Here is a 13,040-nt window from a genome sequence, read left to right as displayed (position 1 = left end):
TCAACCTGCGTGCCTCTAATGAGTAAGGCTGAGCGTCTGCTCATATCCTTGTTGGCCATGTGTGTATTCTCCGTGAAATACCTGTTCAAGCCTTTAGTTCATTTACCTTGTTTCTACCTCTTGATCTGTATGCGTTCTGTGTTTTGGGCACAAGTCTAGTGTCAGATACACCAACTGCCAATATCCTTTTCCAGCCTGTGTCCTTCCTAAAATCCTGTAATGAATCAAAGTCCTTAAGTTTGGCGAAATCACATTGATCAAGGTTACTTCAAAGATTATGTTCTGTTTTAAGAAAAACAAATATTGCCTGTCTCGGAATAACTTTAAAACCATTAATGCAGGTAGCACAGTAAAATGAGCTCAAATTAGACACATTTGAAAGTGACAATGAATTAAATTTAAGCAAGTTCAGAATCCAAACCTCTTTAGGGATAAGACAAGGCCTCATTTTATACAACCTTTCACATACACTTTTTAAAAATTGAACTTCATTTTGCTTAGCATTAAGAAAATCGGGTCTGTTGTCCACAGTGAAGGGACAGTGACCCGGAGGGAGTAGATGATCTAACTTGGACTTGGAACTTTTGTCTTCTCTCTCCTTCACAAATCGTGGGTGTAACTTTTTCTGATTGCTCCTCACCTGTCCTTGGAATTTTGTTATAAGCTTTTATTCTATTGTTTTCCTAATGTTTTTTTTTTTTTTTTCCTGTTGTTTTTTAATGCGCTAACCCGCTAGGGGAGCCCATCAAGATGTTAGAATGCAGATGTTGGCTGGTAAAATCTGAGGCTGCCCTACGGTGGAGCTCTGTTGAAATTGTTCCCAAATCTTCCCTTCTGCTGGGCTTCCTCCTTAAAATAGGGTGGTGAAGGGAGGCTGCCTTGCAGTTCTGACAATGCCCTTTCTGGAGCCTGTATTTATGCTTGAGTGTATTTTCACGTGAGTTACCTGGTACGTCTTTCTGAAGGGGTGGCCAGGGAAAGCTTTCTCGTTTCTTAGGTGATTATTTAGTTTTTCCTTTTTACGCTCAGGTATCTACACAGTTCTCAGAAACAAGTGCCCATTTTAAACACTTTCTTTTTGCTTTTGCTTTGTAGGCTTTTCCCCTACGTTTACACTGTCAGATGTAGGTGTTACAGATTTTGTTATGGTTTCTTTACTATTTCATTATTTTTTTCATTTCCTTCTCTCTTTCTCTACTTCGTGTTTAATTTGCTGTTCCTAGTTTCTGAGGACCCAAGTCTATTTTGTTCATTTTAGACTTCTTTTCTTTCTTTCTTTCTTTTTTAATGTTTATTGATTTTTTAGAGAGAGAATCAGAGTACGAGTGGGGAAGGGGCAGAGAGAGAGAGGGAGACACAGAGTCGGAAGCAGGCTCCAGGTTCTGAGCTGTCAGCACAGAGCCCGATGCGGGGCTCAAACCCACGGACTATGAGATCATGACCTGAGTCAACGTTGGATGCTGAACCGACTGAGCCACCCAGGCGCCCCATTTTTTATATAAGCATTTAACGCTTACATTCCCTCTAAGCCACAGGACACTGTGAATCCCACGCCTGGCATGTTTGTCTCATTTAACAGTCTCCTTCTACCATCACTGCCACCACCCAGCTTCGGACCCTCTTTCCATGCAGGATTCCTTAAGCTCTGGTCTGGATTGGACTTCAGCCTCTGTGTACAAATGCCTAAATGTATGCCAAATATCATGGCAACTATAAACTTGACCTGTTCAAATACAAAAACCCAACGATGAATTTCCTCTTCTTTCTCCTTCATGCTTTCTTCCCTTTGCGTCCTTTTCACCCATTCAGACACCCAGACCTCATTTTTTCCACAGTGCTTGATGGTGGCTGGTTGATCGCTGCTGCTGCCACCCCGTCCTTCCTGGCTCTGCTTTCCCCTTTCAGATGTTTGTCCTCTTGTGTCCAGTGACTTAGTGATTTTCCAAAATTCTCTGCTGGTTTAAGTCCTGCTGCTGCCTTCTTCTGGCCACTGTCTCTTACACGGCGGGTCTCCACAGTGATTTAACCTGCCCCTTCCCTTCCTCATACTCCCCAGGATCCAGTCTTCTCTGCGAACCCGAGCTGTGTGACGCTGCTCAATGCCTGCAAGCCTGATGACATATTTTCCTCCTCCTCTTCAGTGATTTCATTGCCTCTCAGGTGGCCTGTAACATTTAGCTTACCTGACTTGGATTTCGAGGCCCTTCAGGTTTGGGTTTCTACTCCCTGTGCTCGTCTTCCTTCAGTGCGTGGCATGTACCTGGGTTCTAACCACACAATTCTTGCGGCCTCCAGAACAGAGTGTTGTATGTTTGTTACTGCCTTGGAGAAATTACAAATGTTGTTGCTTTTATCCAGAATGTCTTATTATGGCCTCTCTGTTCATTGTCTTTAAATATGGGTCTCTTCACCCCTCTGAGAACACTTGTATTGTCCTCCTTTGACTTGGATAGGAGGCCACCACGTGTTTCTGTGGACCCATGGTACCTGAGCTCCTTGTAGCACGTGATATTCTCTTTGGAAATTACTTGTATACAGGTTTCCTTTAACCCTGAGCTGGGGGACCCACGAAGGACAGTGTCACGCTCCTTCATCTTTGTCCTAAGCACGCCGCATTGCTCTGAGCACAAGTGGGCACTAGTTCTATTGACAGAATTGAGGTATGCTGACTTTAGTCAAGTATATAAGAGTTTTCTTCCACCTAAAATATACATCTTCATGGACTGGGGTAAACTCTCACTAATCAATAAGATTGTATAGGAGAAGCACAATTTAAATTCTAAATGGGCCATGCAAAGGTAATAGAGGACAACTCTTCTTAGTGAGGAAGCTCATGTAGAGAATGGCTGGGGGTGTGGAGGGGGCAGCGCAAGCGTGGCTGGTGGATTAGTGGAAGCCCAGGTGAACTTGAGGGACAAGACTGTGGGATGTCTGGGGATGTGCAGTCCCTGGAAAACGATCTGTGAGCTTTCAAGTAGGCATAAATGCTTGGATAACAAGCTTGGATTCTGATTTCCTCCCTAGCTCTCACAACTGTTGTGAACTCGAACAAGTCAACCGCCTTATAAGATCCCTATATGTGACATAGATTTCATGCCCACCTCCCGGAGTCAGTATAGATGAGCAATATGTGTTCTGGATGTCAGGGTTTGTAATCCTGATACTTTGGTTGGGCTCCTGTTCTTGCCAGATGGCCTCCTCTGCCTCTTTCCTCCCTTGCCCTTGTGTCCATGCCCGCCTCCTTTCTACTGGCCACTCATGGAAAGACAAGCGTGACAGTTTCTAAAGGCATTCTTCATAACTCATGGTGCTCAGAACACCCTGCGATATATTTTTATATATCTCACTTACCTTTCACCTCCATAATCCCAAGAAAAATGAGGGAAGTAGTTGTGAATATTCTCATGTGTCTACTTCTCAGATCATTATGCTGCCCCCAAACTAGAGCCTTATTTTTATTCAGTTCAAAATATATCCTGATTTCTCTTGCAATCTCTTCTTTGACCTACCATTTAGAAGTGTGTTTCATTTTCAAACATTTAGATATTTTTCAAAGAGCTTTCCACTATTTCTAATCATGATCAGAACATATTTATATCATTTCAGCCCTTCAGTGTGTTGAGACTTGTATAGATTGTAGTTCACCTTGTTGAATGGCCTGTGTGTATTTCTCCTCTTTTGGGTGGAGCCTTGTCTAAGTGTTGTCAGGTTGCTTTAGAGTGTTGTTCACATCCTGTATTTCACCATCGATTTTCTTTCTTTGTTGTATCAACTACTGAGAAGTATTGTAGTCTCTAGTACAGTTGTGGCTTTGTCTATTTCTACTTGCAGGTCTAAGGGTTTTGCTTCATAGATCTGCTATTAGATGCACAAATGTTTAGGACTAAGTCCTCTTGGTGAATTGACATTTTTATAATTATGAAAGATGTCTTTTTTCATTTTTATTTTTATTTTATATTATTAAAAAATCTTTTTTGAGAAAGAGAAACAGAGGGTGAACAGGGGAGGGATAAAGAGAGGAGACACAGAAAACAAAACAGTCTCCAGGCTCTGAGTTGTCAGTACAGAGCCTGACACGGGGCTTGAACTCACAAACCGCAAGATCATGACCTGAGCTGATGCTTAACCGACCGAGCCACACAGGTGCCCTGAAAGGTTCCTTTTTTTAAAAAAAAATGTTTATTTATTTTTGAGAGAGAGAGAGAGAGAGAGAGAGAGAGAGAGAGAGAGAGAGAAACAGAGAGAAATGGCGGGGGTGGCGGGGCAAAGGGAGTGGGAGACACAGAATCTGAAGCAGGCTCCAGGCTCCAAGCTGTCAGCACAAATCCTGATGCGGGGCTCAAACTCATGCGGAATGAGATCATGAAGTCAAACGCTCAACCCGTTGAGCCACCGAGGCACCCTAAAAGGTGCCTTTTTACCCTGATAATACCTAGTTCTAAATATCTATTTTTACTGGTATTGTGATACTTACTCTAGCTTTCTTTTGGTGGTCTACTTCGTATCATTTTCCATTCCCCATTAACCTATCTGTGTTTTATCTTTAAAGTGGATTTGTTGCAGATTGAATAAAAAAGATACATGCAGAGGCAATCTGACAATGGAATAAATTGAAGTAAGTGGGCCACTTACAATGAATGTAGTTATCACTGTGGTTATGTGTAAGTCAGGCATCTTGCTTCTTGCTTTCTACTTCTCCAGTCTCTTCTTTGTTCTTTACTTTCCTCTTCTATTGCCTTCTTAAAAAGTATTCATTGTGCATTTTAGGTATTCTGTTTAATCTCCACTTTGGGCTTATTAGCTATAGTTCTTTGATATTTGTAGGGATTGTTCCAGGATTTCCTATGTGCATCTTTTCACTTGTTGCTTTCTATAAAATAACAAGGTAGTGTTTTTTACGTCTGTTATAAGAACCTTCTCAAAGTATGTTTTTATTCACTCTCCTTCTGTCTATTACACTATCCATTTTAGTTCTAAGTATTCCCACAATACACTTTTATGTTATCAGATAATTTTTAAAAATTTTTATAGGAAACATCTCACTTACCTACATAGTTCCAGCTTTTGGCCTCCCTTGTTTTTGTGTGGGGTTGGTTTCTGTCTGATAGTCTTCTCCTTCAGTCTACAGAACTTCCTTGAACTTGGAACACATAAATTCTGCCAGCTTTTGCTTATATAAAAACAAATCTTTTTCACCTTCATCGTTGAAAGATTTTATTGACAAGGAATCCAAAACTAACATTAAAAACCCCCCTCAAAGATGTTCTGTTTTCTTTGGACTTTCATTGGTTCTAATGAAAAGTCTTGAAAAGTCTAAGAGTTCTAATCTTTCTTCCTCAATATGCGCTATGCCTTTTCCAGGCTAACATATTTTTCATTAGTCCTGGTTTTGTCATTTGCATATGTTATGCCTTGATGTGTTTTTGTTTAACCTGCTTGGGGTTCATTGACCTTCTGGACATTTTGGATTTATAGTTTTCATTAAATCTGAAATATTTTTCCTTTCCCTCCTTGCACCACCCCCACTTTTGTGCCTGCGACTCCCAACTATACACACTGTAGACCCCGGATACTGCCTCACAGGTCACGGAAGCTCTGTTGTATTTTTCTCAGTGCTTTAGTCGGATAGGTTCTCAAATCCATGAATTCTTTCCATTGCAGTGCCTGACGATTAAAAAAATATTTTTTTTAATGGTTTTTATTTATTTTTGAGAGACAGAGACAGTGCGAGCAGGGGAGGGTCAGAGAGAGAGAGGGAGACAGAATCCGAAGCAGGCTCCAGGCTCTGAGCTAGCTGTCAGCACAGAGCCCGTCGCGAGGCTCGAACCCACGAACCGTGAGATCATGACCCGAGCTGAAGCCGGACGCCCAACCGACTGAGCCAACCTGACTGGATTTTTAACTCCACCCAGTATCATTTTCTATTCCGATATTCTAGTGTTCATCTCTAGAAGTTCTATTTGTTATATCTCATTTCTTATTATGTTCTTTATCCCTCTTTAACTCCTTGAATGCATTGCATCTACTTATATCAGTTATTTTTTTAAACATATTTGTGTGGTAATTCTACATTGTTCTCACTTATGGGTCTGTTCCCATTACTGAGTTATCTTCTGAGTATGGACCCTTTGTTTCATACAGGTTTTCTGTTCCTTTGCATGTCTAGTAATTTTTGACTGAATATGAAATATTGTGAACTGAGAGCCAGGTTTTAATTGCCGTCAGGAGTTTTGGACTTTGTTGCGCTTAGTTACTTATAGATTAATTTGACCCTATTTGGGCTAGTTTTTGAGCTATTATGCAGTGGTTCTAGAGTAGCTTTTCCTATAGGTCTGTTCCAGTCTCACGCTAAGACACGATTCCCAGTGGAGTGGGTGAGGCCTCTCTTCTTTGGTTCATGGCACCTCTGACAATTTCCTGGCTTTGTGTGAACGCTGGAAATTATTCCTTTGCCAGTGCCTTGGCAATTAATCTTTTCCCGGCCTTGATGAGTTTTGCCATATGTATGTGCAGATTAGAAATTAGCTGAACATTCAGGGTGACCCTTTTGCAAATTTCTGGAGCTTCTGTTTTGCATAGTTCCCCTTTCTCCTGTCCCATAAATTTTCTTTTCTGCCCTGTAAATTCTCAGCATTTTGGCTTTTTCAGACTGAGATCTTTGTCTCCTCAATTTGGTGAGACTGTGAGGTTTTCGTCTGGGTTCTCTGCTAACTGCACGTTGGTCCAGAAATTGTTTCCAGGTAGAAAAATATGATCATAGGGCTCACCTTGTTTCTCTTCTCTCCAGGATTACTTATACTGCCTGTCAATTGATACCAGAAAATAATTGTATCCTATGTTTTTTTTCCAGTTTTCTGATCATTTAGTGGGAGGGTGTTAGTCTGGACCTCCTTATACCCCTCATGGTTCAAAATAGAAATCCCAATTGTGTATTTAAATTTTAAATTTGTGAGATATGATAATCTCAATATCTATTTGGTTGCTGATATGTACTTTTCGTCTTCTAAATTAGCTTAGACTCCGGACTTACTGTGGTACAGGTTGAGGGAGCTAGCTGCTGGGACATCTGTAAGCTGAGTTGTTCTTACGGTAGTGGAAAGTCACACCATACCCCAAACATAGACCTCATGCTGTGTTCAGTTTTCAAAATCTCAATGTAGCATTTAGAGAAGAGAGAGGATAGCCCTTCTCTTTTAAAACAAACACATCCTCATGAATTTAAGATGTCCATGAGTTTGCGTTGGAGAACTTAGCGGAAGCTCCCAGCCTAGCATAAGTGGTAGTCATCCAGGTGACTGTTGTGACATGACGTTTGGACCTGCACCTCTGGCACCTTCCCTGGCAGGGGCTGTAGGAGAACATTACTTTCTGTTCTTTGTGTGTCACGGAGTATCATCTTGATTTTTTCCCTACTAAATTCTATTTAGGTGCTTTTCTTTCCTTATAATCTTATGACTGGTTTTTATGTCCACTTGGATGTGACTTTTTTGTATAAATCAACTATCAATATAATATCCTTGAAAATGGGGCTATTGAAGATTGATATGCTATTTAAGTTTGTTTTAAGTATGTAATAATAATTCACTGGCTACCAGTGCATTTATAGGCACAGATGTCTTTAAGGTCTAATACTATATTTTGTTTTAAACATTTTATATTTTTAGGAAGATACCAAATATTTAAGATGGTAAACTTCTTCTTTAGCTTTTTCAGGAGATACTATATTAAGTATTTAAAGTTGTTTAAAAATACAGCTTTGATACATGAGCAATTTTGAAAAGTATTTACCAAAACCTGTCTTAGCCAAAGCCAGGTCCCAGCGCACTCATCCCCGGCATTTGGCGGAGAATCCTCGTGGGTTCTTTTCCTGAGGGAGGGAGAGAAAGGGCAGGAAAGGGCGCACAGAGAGTGAAGACAGCACACGGAATACGATCAAGCCTCATCTTTTATTCTTTTTCCTCTCCTTCTTTCTCTTTCCAGAAAACACTCTATCTTATATATGGTTTGGGGGCGAGGAACTGACCCAGGTTGGTTGCCAGGTAACAGAGTCAAATGAATATTAGAGAAAGGGGTAAAACGAAACTGAAACTCCGGACACAGCATCAAAAGGAAGCGCACAGACTAGCGTCTGCAATGCTGGGGAGGGGAAGCTTAGCACTGAATAATCCAAAATGCGGTTTGATCTTTTGATCACCTTGGCCTTTTCTCATCTGGTTCAGCATGACCATCGCCAAAATCTTGGACCAGGAAGTGGCACTCTCCTAGCCTCCAGATGTAAATCTTGTTTTTTGGTTGCTCCCTGGAGAGCGATATATCCTTCCCTGAGGCAGCCAAAAGCTCGGCAGCTCCCAACAAAAACCATAACAGAGAACTTTTGAATTAAATAAATTTGGGCAAAACATCAGGACTCCTAGGAAAGTGTTATACAGACTTCTCTTAATGATTCAAAATGGAAATTGTGAACAGTAGTGATTATTTGGTGTTTGCTTAGCATTGTCTTTGTGGCTGGGGTTTTAGGGCTGTGCTCTTGCTCTAACCTATGGCCTCAGCATTGCTGTGTTTGGCACACTTGGGGTGTGTGTGACTTGGGGGGCATGTATAGCCTGTCTAGTTCTGTGCCCTTCCTTGCTGTGAATGCTCACTTCTGATGACCAGTGTGACTGACTGTGACAATCTTTTTCCCCTCTAATTGTCTCTAAATTGAGGTAAGGGAATGTCTAGTTTGTGAATCTTACTAGAAACAGGGATAAACAAAATACGTGCTCACCTTTAAGGCAGGGCTAAAGTTCTTTTATAAGAACACAGTTTTGATTTTGGCGAAAAACTCCAACATCAAGTTGGGATTCTCTCTAAGGCATTTTGGTCCCTAAATCATAGCTGGAGGGGTATTTGCCAATAGGTTGAGTTATACAGCTAGGAAAGTGCTAGTACTCAGCTTAGGAAGTGGTGATTTTGGGTATAGATCTGTCATCCCTGTTAGGTACTCCTTAAGCTGATATTGAAATTACTTTTCCTCTTTGAGATATAAATCGTGAGTCTGAGGAGTTGGGAGGGCTGTGGGATATATTGACAGGTAAGATGATAATGAAATTATAACTGCTAAGCTGGTGCTGTAAAATAGAAATTTTACGTGACATATTCGTACTTTAACAGTATATTTCAATGAATTCCAAATATCCCAAATGTTATTTCAGAATGTAGCCAATATAAAAAATTGACATCATTTATTTCCTTTATTAAATACAAAATAATCCAAATATTTTGTGTGTTTTCCACTTACAATATATTTTCGTTCTGACTAGCCATATTTTAAGTGGTCATGTGTGGCTAATGGCTACCATATTGGATAGCAAGCACGATGTTAGCCTCTGGTTGTTATCTGATCGACGTTGTCCTATAATTCAAAATTTATACATGTGCACACAAATTGTGATATGAAGAAAGTGTTCAGAAATGCCATTTTAGGGCACTTTGGGTAGCCACAATGAAATAATCTTTAGTCTTTTGGTTATTCATAATTACACTTCTCAATACTTGAGGTGTTTATTCCTGTTGCAGTAATTAACAAGACCTCTGTGATGCAGTGCCTCTCGATGATAAAAACTTGAGGGTGACATTAAATGTAGGAAGAGTTTCAACATGAACCGTGAAAAGCACAGTAGGAAAAGAAGAGTTTATTGGGTTAGTTAATATGCAAGTGACATTTTTTGGTCAAGGGGAATAGGGGACTTAACTAGAATTCTAGGGTACAAGAGTAATATGGTTAGAAGGGAATGGTGGACGTGTGGAAGGCCCTGGGATCTGAAACACAAAGTCGAGACTCTAAGTGAACCGGCTTAGAAGAATCCCTGGTTGGAATATAAAATAAGTAAATATAGAGCCGTTCTTGGGAATGATGACTCTTGGCAAAAAGGGGGCTCCATGGGCTTTGAGGCATTACAGAAGCTGATGTGTAGATACTTAGCAGGTGTTCTCATAGCATTGTGATGTTTTTGTTTTACTACAACCACATCAGTTAATAGAATCTTTAAATTAGAAGCTTTATAAGAACAACGCTATCTTTGATACCTATATCCAGCTCCTCTCAGGAGAGCGTATCAGTGTTTGGGGTCAGAAGATGGAGAGATTTGTTCTTGGGTTTCTTCAAGTTGGAGGTGGATTTAGGGCTTTGAGTTGGACTTGTGTAACACCTGGTGGCTGCTGGGACCGTGGCATTAACAATGGGTCGGGTGTGCGGGCTTTCCCTAGAGCTGATAGCTTTGTGCTGCTCCTGAGCCTGTGTTTCTTATCTATGTGAGCAGCCACTTGGCAGATGTGTGTCCACACAGCAGTGGGGATGGGGCCACACTGAATTGGGCACATAGGTTATGTGGAGCGAGGCTCTTGTGATGAGGGGTCCTTGCCTCATGTAGTTACTCTGTATCTCTCCTTCAAGGAATTCTTTTTGGGGGGATTGGTTTTAATTATTTTTATCTTCCTATAAAGTAGACTCAGTTGCTTATTATTATTATTTAAAATTTTTTTAATGTTTGTTTTTGAGAAATGGAGACAGAGCACAAGTGGGAGAGAGACAGAGAGAAAGAGGGAGACACAGAATCTGAAGCAGGCTCCAGGCTCCGAGCTGTCACAGAGCCTGATGTGGGGCTCAAACTCAGCGACCATGAGATCGTGACCTGAGCCGAAGTCAGACACTTAACTGACTGAGCCCCTCAGTTGCTTTATTAGATCATTTGCGTTGCCTTGTGAATGTTTGCTTAATGGTTTTTCAAATGTCTGATTTTAGCTGTCCTCAAGGTGATCATAAAATTGAAAATGGAAAGTGAATATGTCTCATTTTGGAAGTTACTTAGGCCAATTAAGATGGTTATGTGCACTGTTCTAGCATGTTGATTTTCAGAAATTATATTTTTAAAATCTCTTAGGGTAAGTTGTTCAACCTAGCTGGCCACATAACTTGAAACATGTGCAGCTTTGTCTCAACGTAGCTGCTTTTTCAAACCCTGTTTTCTTATTCAGCTTATTGTTTCATGTTGTCAGAACTTTGTTTTCCTATATTCTTCGATTTGGACCACAGTTCGACCCGGGTGTTTGTTTTATGGTCTTCATGACTTTAATGGGTAATGCCTGGGCTTCTGCGTGTTCCAGAAATGCAGGTGTGCACCCAGGTACCACTTAGAGCGCAGAAGAGCGCCGCTGGTTGCTTTATGTGACTAAAACGCATTGTCACTGCGTCATTGTGTTTACATTAAATATACATGTTTGCTCATGCCAACAATGTTATCTAAGTTTTTGGATGGCTTTTTACTATTACAGAACATCTCTGTAAAACAATGTTGTCTAAATTCAAAGCCCAATCAATGGAAGCAGACAGACCTAGATTTGAACTTTGGGTATTATTCCCTATGAACTCAGTGAACTTCATCAGGTAGTTCGAAGTTTCTCAATTCTCTCATCTGTGAAAGGGTGCTGAGGGCTTTCACAGGGTGTTTGTGAATTAAATGTGAGTCTCTGCGGAAAGCACCTGGCAGCTAGGGGGAAGGACTTAGGAAATGGAAGTTTAATTATTAGATTACAGTCACTAATGTCTTTGATTTTATAATATCCTCCTTATTTTATTATAGAACATTGTACTTTACTTACCTTTTTCAAACCCAAGGTCTCGGTGGTAGCGCTGTAAAACTATTAGTAAAGCTGGTATTATCTTCATTGCTCAGATAAACAAGTCAGATCTCATCGAGTAAGCTTTAAATTGTGGGTGAACCATTTGTGAAATTAGTAAAATGGCGCTCAAAGCCTGCCTTACTAAAGGACAAAATGTTGACTTATGGTTACAGTGAAAAGAATCAATGATATGTGTAATGTTGATATTAGCAGGTGATTAATGAACCTTAGCAACAGAGTTGAATATTTGCTAAGACTTGTTAAAGCAGGGTGAATTCATTGAATCACTCAAACAGCAAGTGCCAAACCCATGTCCCAGGTGCCAGACGGAGAGCAGAAAACATGAGAAACTTAGCTCATGTAAGTTACATCCTAGAAACATAGACAGAGGACATATGAATAAGTGGTATTTATGTGAGTTGTCCCCGCTCTAAAGAAAAGAAGCCTGGATAGCAAATGACTGAAAGGAAGAACTACTGTGGATGGCCCACTAAAAGAAGAACTCTTTGAAGCTGGGACATTTAAGCAGAGACCCAAGAGTTAAGACACCAGAGAAGTGAAATTGGAGAAGGCACATCCTCCGTTGGACAGCTAAGGCAGGAAGAATAGTAGGAGCTAAGGAGCTGAGGCGGCACTAAGCTGGATGTCTATGAGGGACAGAAGACAAGGCCAGTGTGTCTGGAATAGAGCCGTGTTAGCCCATGGTGGGGAGTTTGCTCTCTACTCAAAGTGTGGTGGAAAAGCGTTCCACCAGATCTTGGAGTACATTTAAAAATAGGACTCAGGCTCCTGCGTGGAAGGTGGGAGGAGGATGGGTTAGGAAGCTACTGAGGTGTCCAGGCGGGGTGGGGAGGGCTCCTGGGATGATCTGGGGTGGTAGCCGCTGAAAGAGTGAGAAGTAGTCTGACTCAGGATCTGTCCAGGTTGGGGGTAGAATGGATGGGATTTCCTGACCGACTGGATGTGGGATTGAAAGACACATTGAAATATTTGGGAAGTAATTGCAAGGGAGGATGCTGAACTATGTCTAATTCAGGCCAGTCATTCCTGGAGGGACTCCCTGCCCTCCACAATGTAAAGACAATCCGTTTACTCAATTTGAGCACATGTTAAATGCAAGGGATCCCAGGGAAATGAGATAGTCCTTGACTTCAAGGACCCAAAAGCAGGACTTTCTGAATGTTGAAGTTATTCTCTAAGAGAAGGAGAGAATTTAAAGCCAACAGGGGAGGAAGTTCTGGCAGAGAAAGTATCGAGGGACGGGGCGGGGAGATGTGGTTTGAGAAGGGAGAGGAATAGGTGGCAGGCATGTGGCTTTTATGGATGGCTCTCCTCTTGGTCATGGAGTGAAGAATGAAGTTACTTGTCATCGTCTTTGT

At 41.2% G+C, this 13,040-nt stretch overlaps 1 protein-coding gene across 1 annotated transcript in view; it reads left to right on the top strand.

Moving 5' to 3' along the window:
* Positions 1–13,040, top strand: part of ATP8A2 (ATPase phospholipid transporting 8A2) — a 504,492-nt gene that overhangs the window by 316 nt on the left and 491,136 nt on the right. The window lies entirely within an intron of this gene.

Source organism: Suricata suricatta, chromosome 4 (assembly GCF_006229205.1).
Source record: "Suricata suricatta isolate VVHF042 chromosome 4, meerkat_22Aug2017_6uvM2_HiC, whole genome shotgun sequence".
Classification (NCBI taxonomy): Eukaryota; Metazoa; Chordata; class Mammalia; order Carnivora; family Herpestidae; genus Suricata; species Suricata suricatta.
Note: the sequence above shows the minus strand (reverse complement) of the source record. Positions and strands in the feature narration are given on the sequence as shown.